Raw genomic sequence first — 20074 nt, 5'->3', positions numbered from 1 at the left:
CTGGGGTGACTTCTGCGGGGGGCGGGTCCTACAGGTTCTCCTAAGGTCAATGGCATCCAAAAGCCACTCTGGTTTCCTTCCTTGTGAACGGTTTCTATTTTGCTGCATACAGGGTTCTGTCTTTTACCCTCAGCATCCAAGAGCTTACAGCTAAGATGGGGTGAAGTGTCGGCTGTTGTCCATTACAATTTCCTGGGAAATAATACCTACCATCTTCAGGTCTGCCAGTCCGCTGTTGTTTATTAGGAATGTTTCTCGAGTTATGGATTCTTGTCCTGCAGGTCCAGGGAGGGGCCTGGGGGCCGGCATTTTCCAGCTCACGGGTGATGCTGGTGGCAGAGGCCACACTCTCTGCTGAATGTGACCCTACCTGTGTGCTGGACTTTCCTGGCCCCTCCGACGGGTGCTAAAATAGTGGTCATTTTACTGGATTGAAAAGGTGCATCTCATTCCCTGGAGAGAGGCCTTTGGGCCCTGGGCTCAGTGTGGAGTCTTCTCTGCCACCTTGCTGTCCACACCCTGTCCCTCCTGTGTCCCCTGCAGCCGTCTCCTGGGCTTCAGCCACACAAGGAGGAAGAAATACAACAACGTTCAGTATTTGCTCTTCTAGAGAGAGTGAGGGAATGCGTATGACAAGGCTCAAGATTTTGTAAAGTTGCCAGCCTTTCTTTTTAAACTAACCGATGTTCACATCAGAACTACACCTAGAATGTGGAGTGTGGGGCTGCAGAGCTGTGACAGGGAATGCGCCTTGCCTCACCTCGTCTCTTTGAGCGCATACGACCTGTCCACGCCGTGGAGGTTCGCGGTGGCGACTGCGCCGTCGGGAAGGACCAGCTGCTGCTGCTCGTGCCTGGATGGAGATGCCGGTCTTGGCAGAAATTCACAGCCAGAGCTGCAGGAGGGAGGGGCCGCGACTGAGAATCACGTCTCTGTGATGTGAGGTTATAAGTGAAATCCATCAGACATGCCAGGCTGGGCAGGCAGGGGGTGGTGAGGACAGAGGTCACCTCTCATTTTCTGGACGGCCCCCTCCTCAGAAAGAAAGGCTGAAGGGCAGGTGATCGGAGAGCCCTTTGGTGAGGATGAAATCAATCCAAGACGAGGACCTACCCGTGTTAAGAGCTGGAGGGAAAATGTCAGAGTGGGTTGGGGGGTTGGAGAGGGGCCTGACCCAGTCTGGGAGTGTCTGAAGAAGTATCAGGTGTGACTGGGAAGGCAGGGGTGTGAGAATTCCTGGTTGAGGGCACAACACATGCCATGCTGAATGAGGAGGGTCCTTGGGTCACAGAACCGGGCAGTCAGAGTGGCTGAGCTTAGGCGCTCCACATGGGGGACGCACTGTGTCGTGGCCCCAATTCCCCATCTTCCTGTCCCACACTCTGCCGTGTGACTCATCCCATGGAGAGGTGGACTGCTTTGTCCCATAGTGTGACAGTCACTGGGACAGAGCAGGGGCTGGGGAAATGCCTATGCCACTTGCTCCCTTCTGTCCCCATGTCACTACCAAGACTTTGGGCTCACGACTGTGGGACAAGGAGCACACAGACAGGGCCCAGTCATTCTAGCTGATGGCCGGGCACGTAAAGGGCCCGGTGAGGCCATGAGAACCACCCTTGCACTAATGCGTGAGTCCAAGGAAAACTTCTTGAAAACCACCAAGTTTTGGGGGGCAACTTGTTAAGAAGCATGATCATAGCTGAAGCTAACTGACTCCCAGGGAAGAGGGAAAGCAGGTTGGAGGGGCCATGGGCCATGCGTGGCCAGGTCTGGGGAGCACTGGGGAGCCACGGCGGGGTGACGCATCAGTTTGCTTTGCCTGTGCACCAAGCACTGTCCAGGTCATGACGCAAGGACTCAGGGACTGCCCTCGACGGGAGGTGGTGCCCGCAAGAAAGCTCGGAGGGAAGTCAGGATCTCCCAGAGACACTCAGGTGCTTGGGGTTCCTGAGGGGCACGGTGCTGTCTTTCTCTCACCCCAGGGCAGCCGGGCAGGGAGCCCCACCCTCAGGCGGTGCAGCCATTCAGGGTGACAGCTGTTTTTTTTCTGTCCTCCCGGGAATAGGGCCAGGCGCCTCTTCAGGAGTCACACGGGCTGCTCCATGACCAATCTACCTGCAGGAGGGAAGTGACACCAATTCTGTCCAAGCTTGAGGTGATCACAGGTTCTATCAGTGGGAAAACTCATTCAGAGTTTAATGATTTCCACCCTGGAAGCGAGTAGATTTTAGGAGACTCTTAAATAGAAATAAAGATGAGCTTCCTAGTTTACAGAGAAGCTCGATCTGTTCCAACCAAAACATTTGCTGAGATGTGGTCCAGGGAGGGACTGAGCTCGGGCACAGAGGCTGAGAGATGTAGACGCAGGAGGTGAGAGTGGGGAACACAGGAGATGGGCTATTTCAGGGTGTAGCAGAAAGACTCTGAGGTCTGTGTTTTTGAAACGTGAGCACAGAGAAGGGTGGGATTTGGGGAAAGTCACAAGCTGGGGAACCACCCCATGGAGAGTGTACCCTTGGGGCCAGTGACCATGACTCCTGGAGCTGACGCTCTGTAAGCCACAGACCGTATTCTCGGCTTCCTGTTGGGAACAGCATCCCCAAGACCAGCTCTTTGTTTCTCTGGCCTGTGGGATGCATTGAAGCAGCAGTGGCTTCACCAGCCTGCTCCCTTCCACCCTCCACTGGGCGCCGGGGAACACATGTCCTGACCGCTGCCCACTGTGGGCCTGGGTCACCCACTCAGACTCCTCTGGCCACATGTTCGTGCTGCTCCTGACAACCCTCCCTCCCTTCTCCCGGAGGCCAGACCCAATGGCCAGGGTCAGCCTCTCCCTCCTCACTGCTCAGGTCGCGGCTGCCGGGCCCGCGCTCTCGGGGCTTTGCTGACAGATTGCTTCTTTTAACTGACAGTGGAAACAGCTTCCACCCAAGTGGCCCTGTTATTATTGGGTGTGGAATTTGAAGTAAAATGAAAATTAAAATTCCCAGCGCCGGCTCTTCTGCAATCATGAATCTCATCTCTGGTTTGCCACATAGAAAAGTCCTGTGTTTGTGGGGTAGTTGTGCTAATGAATTCAGAACTGCAATTATATTTATAATTGGAAACATAAATTAGTTTCTTCTCTTGTGGCACTGGATCTAAATGTGGGCAGTGTCTGTGCTATGTATGTGTGTGTGTGTGAATGTGTGCAATCTGTGCAAGCTTGTATATGTGCGTACATGTATGTACTGTGTATATTGTGCACATGTGCACGAATGTCCATGCATATGTGTGTACATGCACATGTGTGCAAATGCACACATGTATTGTGTGCTTTGTGCATGTGCATGTGTATGCATCCATGTGGCCTGTGTTTATACATGTGTGTACATGCGTGTGTATACCCACCCAGCAGGTATTTACTGAAACACTTCTCTTACCCATCTTGACATACCCTCGGTTGGACCTGAGTGGATACACAGGATGCCCCTGACTACTTGGACAGGCCCCAGTCCTGGCCTCTTTCTTGCTGGTTGCAGATGATGGAACCAGAAGTTCCGGGGTCCAGGGAAGATGAAACCACCCCCAGGGACGTGCCTCAGAGAGCTTGTGCAGATGCTGCTGTTTGGGACAGAAAGTGTGACGGTGACAGCATCAGGCTCCATGGGCTGTGGATATAGTGCATAGGAACTCGGCCTCCGGAGTGGCTACCCGTCCTACCGGCATTGCCACCATGCTGCCCTGGGCTGGCGTTGCACCTCTGAGGCTGTGTCCAGCCAAGTGGACAGCAGTTGCCAACAATGTGGCTGACACAGTGGTTGCCAGGCAACCTTGTCCCTGGCTCACCAAGTCCAGTTTTCTCAGGCTTCAGGCAGGAGCAGAGAGCTGGAGCTCAGAGAGGTGGTACCTCCCTCCCCCATCCCCATAATTCTCAGTGGAGAGAAGCCAATTTTGCCATTCAATGGGCCATGCTGTGATTGGAGAGCCCCCAGCACAGGCTACCCCACCAAGGGGACTCGGGAGAGTCAGCCAGGAGCTGCTGGGAAACCAACATGAGTAAAGGACAGGTCTCCGGAGCATCTAGGTGGCCACTCGTGACCCCAGGGAGACAGTTTCTCTGAGCCACGGACCTCTGCCTTCAGCCCCCCTGCGGGTACCGTCGTGAGATAAGAGGGTTCACCCCTCGTTGTTCCAGCGGCACTTTGGTTGGGTTTCTGATTTGACTCAGAGCGTTCGAGTAGGACCAGGACACAGAGGCTTTCGTGCGTAATTTTTACACAAATCCAGATTCCGGCTTACTATGCAAACAGCTGTGTGGTTGCCTATCACCTTGTCCACCTCTCTAGCTAGGCGACACTGACCTCATGCAATGAGTTTGTGAGATCTCCGTTCTCTGTTTCTGGCAATGACTCCTGTAAGACGAGAATTCTCTCCCTTACAGGTGATGCTTTGACCGCTCACAAAGGAAGAGGCAGTGAGGGGCATTTCAGGGCTGGACGTTTCGTGGAGCCCCCTGTGGTTACACTTCCCCTGTTTCCCCTATTAGCAACATCTTACATGGGTGTGGACCATTTGTTATATTGGAACCGACAGTCATTATTAGCTGGTGTCCCCACCTGCAAACCTACTCTGTGGGTTTCAACATCACAGGTGTCACGGTTGTCTCCTCTGTGACAGTGTGCCACACCAGGGCTTCACTGCCCTAAATGTCTCTTGCATGTCCTACGTGTTTATTTCATCCTCACTGGGGCCCACAAGGAAGGTTGTATTATTGCACCTTTATTTACAAAAGAGGAAACTATGGAGAAACAGAGAGGTGAAGTCCATTTGCCCAGGGCCACGCGGTGGTCTGGGAGCAAAGCCAGACTGTACTTCAGGTCTGTCCAGTCGGAGCCTGACCTTGAGACTGCCCTGTGCTGTGCGCAGAACAGAGAGGAGTGAGGGTCATGGGGGAGGCAGGGGCAGGAGAGGGGCCCCAGCCCATTGTCTGAGGTTTTTTGTTTGTTTGTTTCTATTTTTCTGAAGTGAGAAGCAGGGAGGCAGAGACAGACTCCTGCATGTGCCCAACCAGGGGGTGATGCTCTGCCCATCTGGGGGGTTGCTCCATTGTAACCGGAGCCATTCTAGCACCTGAGGTGGAAGCCATGGAGCCATCCCCAGCGCCTGGGCCAACTTTGCTCCAATGGAGCCTTGGCTGCGGGAGGGGAAGAGAGAGAGAGAAAGGAGAGGGGGAAGAGTGGAGAAGCAGATGGGCGCTTCTCCTGTGTGCCCTGACCGGGAATCAAACCCAGAACTTCCGCACACCGGGCCGATCTCTACCCCTGAGCCAACAGGCCAGGACCTATCTGAGGTTTTGAAAGTGCTGTCCCATGGGAACCAAGCATCACCCTCCTTGGCACTGCTCCTCCAGCATCCAGAGCTGCCCAGGGTGCCCATCCCACAGCACACCCGTAAGCTGCATTACCAGGTGCAGGGAGCCAGCCTTTTTCAGATAAGGAGATACCACTGTCTGTCTTTCTGCTGCAGAGGCGGGAACAGCAAGCAATATTTCAGAGGTGATGTTTCTCTTCCTTTCTGCGTGCACAGCTTCGATGTGCTCATTCATTCTCCAGGCTGAGGAAACATTGTGCCTGACAGCGATGGAAACAGCACTGAATCTGTAATGACCGCACGTGGTCCAGGTGTAATTACCCCTAATTGGAGGAGGGAAGTGATCAAGTATCTTGTCTTACCATCTGCTCTCGTGTCTCCGTGCAGGAGCTCCCCAGCTTCTGAAGAGCCTGCAAGGTGCACAGGATAGGGGAGCCGGGAAGTGGGTGCGCGGTACCAGCGCATGCAGGTACTGGTGGGTTGAGGACCGGGTGAGGCAACATTTCTTGGCTCCTTCCGGAGGACCCTCCTCTGGGACCTTCCAGGCCTGGACTTGCGGAGCCTGCCCGTTTGGTCTGGCGGAATTTCCTATTTCCTTGTCACCGTGGTTACCTTCATGGGTTTATCATGTGACAGACAGGCTGTGTGCCCCAGTGGTCCAGCTCTGCCCTGTGTTGGTGGACAGAACAAGTCACCCTGGAACAGGCCATCCTTGTGCAGGGAGGTGGCCTCTGGTTGTGCCGGGAAAGGAAGGGCAATGGGCCCCCAGGCCCTGACCTGGAAGCAGATAATGAGGTTGTGTGAGCTGGGGTGACCCCTGCTGAGGAAAGCTGGGCGGGTAGGGGCACTGGGTTCTGAGTCTGCAGAAGGAACAGGTATCTATGACTCAAGGAATACATTCAGGTTAGTTGGAAACAATGGAAAGAATATAATTTTGTTTCCTGAGCCGATAGACAGTCACACTGTTACGGTGACCAGAAATAGGACTTCCTATCTCCACTCACCAGACACCAGGGGTGGGAGAGCCCTTCCCAACATCTCTGCCCCTGGTTTTCTCCTTCCTGATTCTTTGGCTTGTGGCCGGGGTTGGGGGGAGGGAGGGCCAGGCCCTCCTGGGTGTCCCCTGTCCTTTAGGCCAGACAAGGAACAGAAGAGGCCGGGAGACCGATGAAGTGGTATCCTCCTTCATGGCTGCTGGGGCTCTTTGGCTGAGCCTCACCGAGAGCGTGTTTGTTCATTAAGACCAAGCTTAGCTTCCCCGTCATTTAATTATATGGGCTTCATTACAAGGGAAGATCAATGGCCGGGGTAATCAAAGCTCGGCGCTAACGGCACAATTAAACGGCTTTGTCCTCAGTGACATGACAGATGCCCCTCTGGATGGCTCCTTGCTCAGAGCCCAGCTTCCTGATCCCGCACTGGGCCTTTCGGCTTAAATAAAAAAATCACTGTGTGTCCTGAGCAGAGCCAAGACCACCAACAGTAGCTTCCAGAAGGGTAATGCTGGGGTGACCTCAGTGTTCCAGGTCGAGGCTTGCTCCACCGCGCCACCCCAGGTCTGGCACGCAAGGCCCTTTATGTGTTCCTCACCTGTTTCCTTCCTCAGCACCAACCGAGCATCTCAGAGCCACACCTGTGGGCAGGTGTGCCCACTTTCCAGGAGCACTTTCTGCTCTTTTAGAATCACGAGGATCTCTCCTCTGAGAGAGGAGAGCGCTTGGCAAAGGCTGGTTTTTTTTTTTTTTTTTCCTTCTTTTTTTGGTTTGTGTTTTTTAAAGGGACTGAAAGCAATCTGTTATGTGTCACTGGAACATATGAAGGAAGCGTGTATTTGCCACACACAGTAGCTCCCCATCTCAGACCCAGGAATGTGAAGTTTTAGACAGTGTATACCAGCGGGTGTGAGTCGGAACATTCCAGATGGCGGGGCTGAAATGGTGGCACTGGCTCCCTGGGAAGTTGGAACGGACCCCGTGCACAGAAGCACAGAAGTGGCGGGAGTCCCTCCCTGCGGTAGCTGGGAAGCTCCTGCCTGTCTCTTCTCCTTTTTCAAATGTCTCCCTGGGAGCCCAGCCAAAGCAGGTAAGGGCCCTGAGACCCAAGCTGGGTCAGCAGCATTTCTGTCCCCTTGTCGGGGGTCCTTCTCATGGGTTGGCAGTAGGCGTCCCATGAGGGGTCCTAGCTGGATTCCCTCCTGGCCAGAGGAGGACCAAGTCCTCAACACTCTATCCTCCTGGGGCCGCTCTGTGGGTGGGGGTTGTGAACCCACTAACCCCTTCCAGCCCAGTCTAGGTTTCTTTTTCTTTTTTTAACAGAGACAGAGTCAGAGAGAGGGATATACAGGAACGGAGAGAGATGAGAAGCATCCATCATCAGTTTTTCGTTGCACGTTGCGACACCTTAGTTGTTCATTGATTGCTCTCTCATATGTGCCTTGACCGTGGGCCTTCAGCAGACCGAGTAACCCCTTGCTCGAGCCAGCAACCTTGGGTCCAAGCTGGTGAGCTTTGCTCAAACCAGATGAGCCTGCGCTCAAGCTGGCGATCTTGGGGTCTCGAACCTGGGTCCTCCACATCCCAGTCCAACGCTCTATCCACTGCGCCACTGCCTGGTCAGGCCCAGTCTAGGTTTCTTTAGATCATAGTTGTGATGGTTCCAGTTTGAAGTTCTGGGGCCGGGCTTTGGAGACCCGAGCAATGGGCCATGGTGGCTCCAGGGAACCCAGTGCGGAGGGCGCTGGAAGACCAGAGGACATGCCATAACACTGTTTTCACATGGTAGTTGTATGATAGAGACAGGCGGAATGAGTCATGTTTCCTAAAGCTACAGTTCACCTTTATGTAAGATGGATAAAACTTATGTAAAAATGTCAACAGTCCACTTCAAGGATAGTTACCATGGTTATTTTTAATTGGGAGTGGCTTTGGGGCGTCAAAAGGAGTGGAGTCATGAACCTGAGGACACCTTGGCAGGCGTCCTAAAACTTCGCATTCCTGGGTCTGAGATGGGGAGTGACTGTGTGTGACACATGGCTGATGTCAGGGCCATATTTCAGGTCACACATGAACTGAAGTAACTTTAGACAGGTCCGATGTTCTATCACAACAGAGAAGGAAAAGGCTGCGTCTGTGGAATAGATCTGTAGGTTTCCTTTGGTTGTAGGTGACAGAAAATGGACTTGAACGGACTTTGGCACAGCAGAAATGTACTGGACCCGGGGCAGGGACAGATAACCAAGCTGTGGGGCCCAGGGGTGCCCCTGAGGGGGGCCTCTCTTCAGCGTCTGCATCACCAGCATTTCAGCTCTGCCAGGGTATTTCTCCATCTTAGCACCCACAAATGTCACCACAGAGAGCATCACTTTCTTTACATATGGAATAAAATCCCCAGGGCAGGGCTTGGGCCAGGATGGGTGGTGTGTGGAAGTAGAACACCCCTCCTCCCCCGGAGCCATTTAGAAAGGAGGGAGGTATTTCCCATGAGGGTATGGGCCCAGAGGAAGAGGGTGGGTGGGTTGTGCCTGCTCCCCTGGCCCTGGCACCCCATCTCTCCTGGAACCAGCCAGTGTTTCTCCAAAGCCAGTGGCCCCTCCTCCACCTTCTGTGACTAATTGAGATGAAGGGTCAGGGTGTCCCAGCCTGGACAATTAGAGCTCTGTCCCCTGGACCTGTGACCTCTCCAGAGATGAGAAGTCTGGGGTGAAAGACTCCACTGGACCTGGAGGGTGCATCTTTCAATCCCCCTGGAAGTGAGCTGTACCAGGAGAGACATGTGCTCTTTGTGCTGTTTATGGATCCTGGATCAAGCCGTGCCTGCACCCCACATGCTCCTCATGTCCCTGTTACAGCCACTAATCAATTCCATTTACTCTGTTCAAGCTCCTCTGAGTTGGGTTCTCTTTCATTTTCTAAGGATAGAGTCCTGACCCACCCATCAAATATTGACTCAGAGCATTATATTAACAAATGGGCAATATGCTACCCGCTGGGACAGATACACCTACGAAATCTCAGAGGCTTAATACAAAATATGTTTACTTTTGGCATTAAAAAGTTCATGTCGGGCCCTGGCCGGTTGGCTCAGTGGTAGAGCGTCGGCCTGGTGTGCAGAAGTCCCATGTTCGATTCCCAGCCAGGGCACACAGGAGAGGCGCCCAATCTGCTTCTCCACCCCTCCCCCTCTCCTTCCTCTCTGTCTCTCTCTTCCCCTCCCGCAGCCGAGGCTCCACTGGAGCAAAGATGGCCCGGGCGCTGGGGATGGCTCCTCGGCCTCTGCCCCAGGCGCTGGAGTGGCTCTGGTCACAGCAGAGCGGCGCCCCCTGGTGGGCGTGCCAGGTGGATCCCGGTCGGGCGCATGCGGGAGTCTGTCTGACTGTCTCTCCCCGGCTTCAGAAAAATACAGAAGAAAAAAAAAAAAAGTTCATGTCGGCCCTGGTTGGCTGGCTCAGTGGTAGAGTGTCAGCTTGGCATGTGGATGTCCTGGGTGCAATTCCTGGTCACAGCACACAGGAGAAGTGACCATCTGCTTCTCTACCCCTCCCCCTCCCCTTCTTTCTCTCTCGTTCTCTTTCTTCCCCTCCTACAGCCATGGCTTGAATGAACAAGTGGGCCCTAGACACTGAGGATGGGTCCATGGCCTTGTCTCAGGTGCTAAAATAGCTCAGTGGCTGAGCAATGGAGCAGCAGCTGCAGATGGACAGAACATCAGCCTAAAACAGGGCTTGCAGGATGGATCTCAGTAGAGGCGCATGTGGGAATCTGTCTCTTCACTTCCTTGACTCTCACTTGATTAAAAAAAAAAAATCCATGTAGGCCATCAAGAGCTGGTTGGCAGGTGCAGGCTGGGCCTTCATCTGATTGTTCATCCAATGACCCAGGTCCGTTCCATGTCTGACCCTCTAACCCCTCTCCATCGCCAGTGGAGGAGACAGACTGAGGAGTAGGTTCAGGCCTGGAGAGGAAGCCTATTATTTCTGCTTGCACGCTATTGGTCAGAACTTAGTCACGTGGCTATACTAGGCAGCAAAGAGATCTGGGAAATGTAGTCCAGCTGTGTGTCCAGGTAGAGGGGGAGAGAAGTTAGGCTCGGTCCAGCTCTGCTGCTGACCTGCTCAGCTTTGTGGGACTACTGCTCCGAGCTGGACCGCCCTCTGTCCCCACCCACTTCCCCTGGCTGGGCCCGAATCCTCACTATACGGCCTCACTGTACAGCGTTCCATGTCCTGGACACTCATTTGATTGACAGAGGCCATTAGATTGGCAGGTTCCGAGAAGACCTGGTGGTGCCTCTCGCCAGACATTCGACAGGCATGTGTAAGGGAAGCCGTTCTTACCGATAGGCTAATAGAGGAAGTATTTCTAAGCAGATTGGCGGAAGGGCTCTGTTTGCATTGTTTGGGACAGTCCTGGTGTCTGGGGAGGAGAGAAGCTTAGCAAAAAAAAAAAAAAAAAAAAAGTCATTTCAAAGCCCATCTGCCTCCTGATCACCACTCGGGCTGACTGTTTTAATCAGTGCTTGTGGTGCAGGACCACCTCTCCGGGGAAGCCGGATGTAAGCGCTGGTTTTCTGCATGTGCAGGGCTGACGGTCAGAACAACACAGGACTCTGACCGGGGCGGGGCAGGGGTGCTACCCCCCAAGGCCCACGCTGCCCCTCGCGTTTATTTATCTTTTCTATTCCTGCCTCGCTTCCTTCTCCCTTTGTGGGCGCCTGCCCTTCCGCCTGGGGAAGGAAGGGAGCATTTGGACTGGCAGCACCAGAGCTGCTGGGCGTGGGAATATTGGCAGGAAGAGAGGAGATTTAAATTCATCCACTTGAGAAACAGTTTCTTTGGGAAGGAACATATGGGCATATCTCAGCCTCGCCAATCCCCTCCAGCACCTCTGCGCCAGGAAACTCTGAGCTTTGGGGGAGGCATGTGGAGGAGGGGGAGAGGGAGCCAGGTCGGTTGGGTTTCCTGGCACAGAAAAGAGGGGACTCTCAGCTCTGGGCTTGGTGACTGGGCCTGACTTAATAATGATGTAGCAAGAGGTGCCATGCTGGGCTCAGAATGCTGGGCTGTTTTCACTCCTGTTTCTAATTATTTGCAGTGTTTGTAGGTCATTCTTTGGGTGCCAGTTTTACCTATAAAATCACTATAGTAAGCCTTATTTATTTGTGTGTTAGGGAAATGGAGGGCATCAGCTGAGGCAGCTGAAAGGACCTTGTCCTGTGCATGTGATGTCCAGCGCTCACGTCAGGGCCAGTGGGCCAACTTGAGGGAGAGCAGCTCCAGGTGCTCCAAGAGCTCCAGCTTTCATCTTTTTCCCTTCAAGTTCTGTGTGTGTGTGTGTGTGTGTGTGTGTGTGTGTGTGTGTGTGACAGAGAGAGGGACAGATAGGGACAGGCTGACAGGAAGGGAGAGAGATGAGAAGCATAGATTCTTTGTTATAGCACTTTAGTTGTTCACTGATTGCTTTCTCATATGTGCCTTGACTGGGGGGCTACAGCAGACCGAGTGACCCCTTGCTCAAGCCAGTGACCTTGGACTCAATCTGGTGAGACTTGCTCAAACCAGATGAGCCCGTTCTTAAACGGCAACCTCGGGGTTTCGAACCTGGGACCTCTGCATCCCAGTCTGACAACTCTATCCACTGCGCCACTACTTGGTCAGGCTACCTTCAGGTTCTTGTGTCCAGTCTACAGATGACCAAACCTGGGACTTGTCCAAGGTCACCCAGAGCAGGAGTGACGGAGCTGATGGATCTGGCTGGTTTGAGCTGTGGGAACGGAGTGGTCAGGCATAGCTCTTTGGCAGAGAGGCAGGAAGTGGATGGGAGCACTGATGTGCCGAGGCTCTTAGGGCCTGGAAGCCTTGCTCACCCAGGGTTGTGGTACAGGGCAGAGGGGATGGCATGGCCCCCCTGGCCTAGGCCCTCAAGCTTGCCTCTGGGGCTGTGTGAGGATGTCTGGGAAGCCAGAGTCCTCATGGTCTTTTTTTTTTTCCAGACAGAGGGACAGAGAGGGACAGACAGACAGAAAGGGAGAGAGATGAGAAGCATCAATTCTTTGTGGCGGCACCTTAGTTGTTCATTGATTCATTGATTGTTTTCTCATACGTGCCTTGACCAGGAGGCTACAGCAGACCGAGTGACCCCTTGCTCGAGCCAGTGACCTTGGGCTTAAGCTGGTGAGCCTTGCTCAAACCAGATGAGTCTGCGCTCAAGCTGGTGACCTCGGGGTCTCAAACCTGGGTCTTCCACGTCCCAGTCCAACACTCTATCCACTGCACCACTTTCTGGTCAGGCAAGTCCTCATGGTCTTAACTCTCAAAGATATGGTGCCTATTCCCAGCCTGTCCCCAGAGGAGCACAGCTATGCTTACTGGAAATCTGTGAGCACAGAGCCATAGGAGACGACACCAGGATAAGGAGAACACAGTCTCACCGTTCCTGGGAATCCCACCAGAGGACCCAACATGGAGTTAGGAGCAGGGAGATAGGCAGAACCTAGACCCTGTGTGTCTACTTCTGCAGCTTCCAAGCAGGCAACTCGACTACAGCTTGTACGTCATGTCACTGAGGCAGCACCGTTACTCTGTTACTCTGTTTCTCAGAGAAGGAAGTTGAAGCTGAGGGGATGAGGTGACCTCTGAGCCCTGCAGAAGCCATGATGGCTGGGCCATTTCCAGAAACATCTTCAAGGAAAGGGAATGACTACACCAAGATTATTTTGATTAGAAGTAACAGAATTCCAACTCAGACAGCAGGCAGAGCAGAGGAGCCTGGATTCAGCTGAACTGGGTACAACAAGTACATCTATGATGATGATGATGATGATGATGGTGGTGGTGGTGGTGGTGGTGGTGGTGGTGGTGGTGATGAGGTGATGATGATGGCAGCACTTTGTTCCTGGCATAAGAAATTTGATTAGGGGGTCAAGGGTCTTTTTTTTTTAACTTAATTAAAATTTTTTTTTTTTTTTAGTGAGAGCAGGGAAGGCAAAGAGACAGACTCCTGCATGTGCCCAACTGGGATCCACCCGGCAAGCCCACTAGAGGACAATGCTCTGCCCATCTGGGGCCCTTGCTCCATTGCAACCAGAACCATTTTTTTTTTTATCACCTGAGATGGCGGCCATGGAGCCATCCTCAGCTCCCCAGACCAGCTTGCTCCAATTGAACTCTGGCTTCAGGTAGGTGAAGAGAGAGAGAGAAAGAAAGAGAAAGAAGGGAGGGGTGGAGAAGTAGATGGGCGTTTCTCCTGTGTGCCCTGACCAGGAATGGAACCCAAGACATTCACACACTGGGTCGATGCTCTACCACTGAGCCAGCCAGCCGGGGGAGGGGTCAAGGGTCTTAGAAAGTGGTTTCGATCTTAAAAATCCACAGATCAGGGAGGTAAAATAAATAAATACCTGAAGTGGGCCAGATGGGAATGGTGGCAGAGTGGCTTTTGCACGTCCTTCTAGAAGGAGCAGTACATGCCTCAGTTCCATCCACTTCTTCCACGAGAAAACAGGAGCCCTCTGTGACCACATTTCTAAATATTTCTAGAGGCACCAGGTATACTTTTAAATGAGAAACAGCCCAATTTGTAAATATTGGTCAATAACTCAAGATTCTGAAGTGTGGGTGGGCCAGAGACCCCAGGTGAACTGAGAGCACTTGAAAGCTCTTTGGAATGAAGTTGCCATGAGGGAGGAGGCCTGGTGAGCAAGACCCTTAACCTGCACAGCCCAGTCCAGAAAGAGGGGTCAGAAGCTCTCCCTGGGCTCCAACCTCCAGGGGCACCCCATCTCTGCACCTCCATCTCCCCTCCCTTTCTGAGGCTGAGGGGCTTAGATCCCAGGGTTCTCCCTGGCTGGGTGGGAGTCACCCTACCCTGCTGTGCCAAGTGCTTGATATTCAAATTCAAATGGAGCTTCTTTAAGAAAACTTGGTTCCACAGAAGCCTGTAATTAGAGCAGTGGGAACATTTACACTCATGGAGAATTAATGAGAAGCTATGTGCTGCTTTTAAGGAAACATCTTGGGAATTTCACCACGAGGCTCTGAGGCCCCTCAGATCAGTCCCCTTCTAGCTGTAAGGCCTGGAGGAATGGCCACCTTCTCCCCTGCGGGTCACTCAGCTCCTAATGCAGCTTTGGAGACCGGCCCTTTGCACCTCAGCTTCCTCAACTGCCATGTCAGTGTCCTGGGGTTGCCATAACAAATACCAGACATTTTCTGTTTCCCAGTCCTGGAGGTCAGATGTCAGAGTTCCAGGTATCAGCAGGGCTGGTTCCCTCTGAGGCTTCTGTCCTTGGCTGCAGACAGCCGTGTCCTCCTCGTGTGCTCACGTGGTCATCCCTGTGTGTGTCTGTGTGCTTTCTGATCACTTCTTATTCTAAGAGGCATTAGGGCCCACACTACTCCAGAGTGACCTCATCCTAACTGAACCAATTACATCTGCAAGGGCCCTGTTTCCAAATGAGGCCACATCCCGAGGCGTTGGGGTCAGAGCTGCCATACAGGAATTTCACAGGGCAGAGTTCAGCCCCTGACATCTGCGGAATGGGGGTAGAGAGTGTTAGCATTAGCACTGACATCATAGAGTTGGGTCAAGGACTGGACAAGCTGACAGGCCCCTGGCTGGGATAGGACACAGCACGGGCTCGGCTGTGACAAGGAAGCACCAGACACCGGGGAAGCTGTTCGACACCCTTAGGCCTGGAGCCTCCAGATCCTAGCAAGAAGGAGGTCCCATCCAGGCTCGAAGCTGCTGTCATGCGCAGGGCACAGCCCCACAGAACTTCACCTGGGAAGTCCTCTCAAGAGTCCAGGGGGCTCTGCACGGGGTCTTCTGTAGTGTCTGCAGCCGACACCCATTCCTTCCACTTTTGGAAACTGCTCCCTCTTCTCCTGGGGTCACTGCTTCTCCACTGTGTGAGGTCCTGGAGGGACCCTCTTCTGTCCTCATGCAGAGAACTCGGAGGCTGATAAAGGCTGCAACTTCTCCCCCATGGGGGACACTAGGAAATGATTGTCTGCTCTTTGATGGCTGTGGTCTCACCAGCTCATGTTCAGGACGCTTCTAACTCTTCCCCAAGCTTGGCCCTTTGCTTTCCCTCCGTTTTGCTCACGTCTTTCCAATAAATCCCATTCCTGCTCAGGCAACTCTGGGTCAGGGTCTATTGCCTGCCACTAAGAACTTTGGGTAGACTGATGGCATCTGTGGTCATGGTGTGGCCCTTGGACCTCAGCCCTCTACCCTGACTCTGATGCATGGCTTGCTTTGTCCGCGGAAAGTGACAGCCTGATGCAAACGGGCAAAAGCAGCATGCCCTTCTCCCCACCCCTCTCTGCCTGTCTGTGAGCACCGTCAGACATGCCAGTCAGCCCGCCAGAGGACAGCAGAGCCATCTCAGCTGAGGTCCTCAACAGACAGAGCTGCCCACTCACCCACATGGGACCACAGCTGCTGATGAACCAGCCACATCCGCAGCCCCCGCCAGCAACCAGGGAGCCAATGTGCATGTCTACTGCAGCCTGCGGAGTCCTAAGTGGCGGCTTCTCCCACGGCTCACCTATGGCAGCCTTCAATGCCAAATTCAACGGTGGGGCCAGAACCATGGCGTTCCCACAGGGTCGATGACCAACCACCTCAAATCTCAGCAAGCAATTCCCTTTGATAAAATCACTGAGAAAATTATATGTAGTCCTGAAATCCTATAGGTGTTATTACAGCTTATTTAAAAATTATTTGGATTTAATTGATCAATTAGATTAAATTATACAGTCGTGAGTGTTGGCAAAGGCCCAGTCCAGAGCGCCCAGAGTTTGAAAAGCCCACATCCCCAGCCCCAGAAGCCTTGATGTTAGACGGATGTATTTTTAATGAGGTTGTTGCAGATTGTTTTGGAGGGTTTGCGGACACGGGAGAGCTGGTGCTGTCCATGGTCCTGCACGGCCTGACCTTGTCCTGGAGGGACAGGGCAATGCGGATTCCGAGTACAGTCAGGCGACTCTGCCATGCACTCCTGGGGGCCTTGCAGGGGACCCATGCTCTCTCTGCATGGGGCCACCTCCTCAGGACACCCTCGCAGACAAGGCCTCCAAGGTCAAATGCCCTGAGGGGGCACCAGGCAAGGGCAGCTTTCCGGAATCTTTATTTGCCAGTGGGGAACTTGGAGTACAGGTGATGGAGGGCATCATCTTCATCAGGGACCCACAACCAGCTGTAGCCTCCTTCAGCAGAGCCTCCAATATTGTGAGCTCAGCCTCGGAGGAGCCCAGAGGCTGCTACGCTCATCCATCCATTTATTGCGCCCTCACTGGGGCCCGAGGGGCTGGTGCTCACACACTACAGAGTGTGAGCCCCACCCAACCCTCCACACCAGCTCTGGTGGTCAACTGTCCTTTCAGGAGATGGCAGGGACGGCCCCTGCCTGCAGCCCACCCCGGAAGGCGCTTGGGAACATCTGATTTATGAGGAATGTGCACTTGTGGTTTGGGAACAGCTTGCTCCTTCACACTAAATAAAATGGGGAAGCCATGTCAGGGCCACCGTGCCTGGGGCACACTCGTGTAGACAAATGGCTGTCATCCATCTTTCCCGCATGGGGCTTTGCTGTGCGGCCGATCTTTGGGGAGTTCAGCCGAAAGACCAGACTTGGAGAGACTGTGGGAGGGAAGAGGAATGTTATATTGTGTCCTGGCCACACTCCTCCTGTCACCCACAGTGTGGAGCCTCTCAGCCACTGGCTTGATAAAAATCCTTGGGAAGTAAAGTCTTCGTGATTCCTGGGGAGACCAGGTCTTAGAATGCAGAAATCACATGCTGGCCAGTGGGTTCTTTATATGCAAGGAAGGCTTGTTAGCAGGAGCAGCTACCACCCTGCACAAACTTAACCAAAACAGGATGCATGCTGGTTCACATCACCAGGGCTGCGGGATGGACCCCGGGCTGCAGGCGTAGCTGGACCCAGGGTTCCCTGTAGTAAATAGGACCTGATTGTTATATAATTGTTATTATTGTCTATAGTTAAATCTTGTTTTAAAGTCTTTCGATGAGCTTCCAAGGCTGCCATAACAAATTACTACCAATGAGGAAGCTTCAAACAAGATAATTGTGTCACCCATGGTTCTGGAGGCCAGAGTTCTGAACTTAAAGTCGTCAGTGCAACATAGCACCTGGCTGTCTTTGCCTGATGCCAACCTGAGCTTGGGGCAGAGCCACGACAAGCTCTTGAATTGAGGAGGAAAGAAGGATGGTTCCCCCCAAAGCAGATACTGTTGGCAGGAAGAGGGGGTGGTGGAGGTATGGCAGAGTAATAGCTGTCCCCTACAGAGGCATAATTCACCTTCCAGCCCCAGGTCCCTGAGGGACACAGGTGGGTTCTTTGAGATAATTGTCTATGTTTTTACCCAGAGTTAAAAAAACTAGACTGTATTAAAGAAAATGTGTACGCACACACGTGTGTGTTGAACTAGATTCAGCCTTAAATACGTTTGGAAGAAACGCTGCCATTTACAACAACCTGGATTGGAGGTCATGACACTCAGTGAGATTAGTCAGACACAGAAGGTCAAAGCTGCATAGTCTCACTTCTTTGTGGACTCTGAAAGAATCAGAGAATAAAAGGAAGTTCAGGGGCTGGAGAGGGGACAGGGGGACATGGTGGTCAAAGGGCACAACCTGCATTTAGATGAGTAAGTTCTGAGAATAATGCTCAATGTGCTCAAGTTACAGTGAAGAGATATCTTTCTTTTTCCTTCACATTTTTATTTATTGGTTATTTTAGAGAGAGAGTAAGTGGGGTGAGGGAGAGAGGGGGACACATTGACTTGTTGTCCCACTTATTGATGCACTCATTGTTGGTTGATGCTTGTGTGTGTCCTGACCAGGGATGGACCCTTGGTGTGTTGGGTCAACCTTCTAACCAACTAAACTACCTGGCTAGGGCCTGGGATAGATCTTAATTATTCTTACTACACACATAAAATGGAGACACTGTGAGGTGATGCTCATACTAATCAGCTTATGGCAATGGGTTCACAGAGGACATGTCTATCAAATCATCATGTTGGCATCTTAAATATCTACCCAGAAAAGGACGCCCCTCCCAACCAAACCATGGCCTCTGAGGGCAGAGCTGCCAAGGTCACGGAGATGCCTTCTCCCATCACAAGGCGCCTGCAGTCACCTGACTTGGGACCTGGGTGCCCTGCATGGAGGGCCAGCCCCCACAGAGCCAGCGAGTATTTGGGGTAGATCCTGGTTTTAAGTGCTGGCAAAGAGTCAGCGAGCGACGGGTCGCTGAAAGCCCCTTGCTCGGAATGCAGGAGTGGGACTCGCCCTGCCCTCATTTCCAGCCAAGATGAGAAAAGCTCACATAACGAGATTCTGCAGGCAGGCAGCCCAGGGCTGAGTGCTGCTCAGTGATGCTGTCAGGAGTCCCCACCTCCGTTGTTCTCCTTTGCCCTCCTTCATGTGTTGACCTATATCCACATGCTTGTAGCTTCCTGGTCACCAAATGGCTGCTGCTCCTCCAGGCATCACATCTGAGTTCCAGAGAGAATGAAGGGAAAGGGTAAAGGGAAGCTGTCAGGCCATTGTAGTCAGTGCCTTTTAATGAAGGAAGAGGGTCTTTGCTACAAGCCTCACCCCCTGCAGACTTCTGCCTGCACCCCATTGGCCACAAGTGGCTAATACAACCACCTGTCTCAGTCTAGCCAGGCTGCTATAACAATAAACATTTATTGCTCACAGTTCTGGAGGTTGGGAGTCCAAGATCAAGGTGCTGGAATGGTCACATTCTGGTGAGAGCTCTCTCCTGGGTAGAGAGACCAGTGACTTCTCACTGGGTCTTCACATAGTTGGAGGGGCAAGGGAGCTCTCTGGGGTCCCTTCTCTAAGGTTACTCATCCCATTTATAAGAGCTCCCCCTCAGGATGCAATCACCTCCCAAAGGCCCCACTTCCTAATCTCATCATCTCAGGGGTTAAGATTCAACACATGAATTTGGGGGATGGGCAGAGACATTCAGCCCACAGCACCATGCATGGACTTAGTGCAACTCGGTTTAGACAAACCAAGACTTCTTGGTCTGAAATCGGCTCTTGTGGCCAAGAGACATTTCCGCCCACTAAGCAAATTGAAGCTCTCACGTCAGGGAAGGGCTGGAGGTCTGCCCACTGTGACTCCAGTCTAGGGTGTGACATTAGACAGCTTCCCTGGGTGGCACAGTGGTTAAGCTTAAGTACAATCAGGAATCTGTGGGCACACAAGGTCCCAGGCTGCACCAGGACTGGTCTTCCATATGGCTTGCCGTAACTGGAAGGTCCACATCCTCTGACAGCGGGGCAGGGAGTGGGGGTCATTTCATCAGACCTGGCAGGGATGAGGGCCCTAGATCAGGAGGAGATGTCAGCTGTGTCCCTCTCCTGAATCTGAGGTGGAAGTGACTCCGTGACTTCTGAGGCTGGATCACAAGAGACGACTGGCTCTCTCAGAAGGCTGGGTCTCAGAACTGGCAGCCCTGTTGTGAGGGAGCTCAGACCACACGGAGAGGCCAGTGTGGTTGGAGAGCTTGATGTGGGTGGGCGGCTGGCGCGGGTGTCTGACAGCCCAGCTCAGGCCCCGGCCAACTGCTGGCCGCAACTACAGACAGGTCAGAGTGAGTGATACCTCCCAGCATCCAACTTTGGAATCTCTTCACTCTGCTGCTTGGGCTCCAGGAGTTAGGGAGCAAAGATGAGCTG

Source organism: Saccopteryx leptura, chromosome 2 (genome assembly GCF_036850995.1).
Source record: "Saccopteryx leptura isolate mSacLep1 chromosome 2, mSacLep1_pri_phased_curated, whole genome shotgun sequence".
NCBI classification, from domain to species: domain Eukaryota; kingdom Metazoa; phylum Chordata; class Mammalia; order Chiroptera; family Emballonuridae; genus Saccopteryx; species Saccopteryx leptura.
This window is presented reverse-complemented; position numbering follows the sequence as displayed.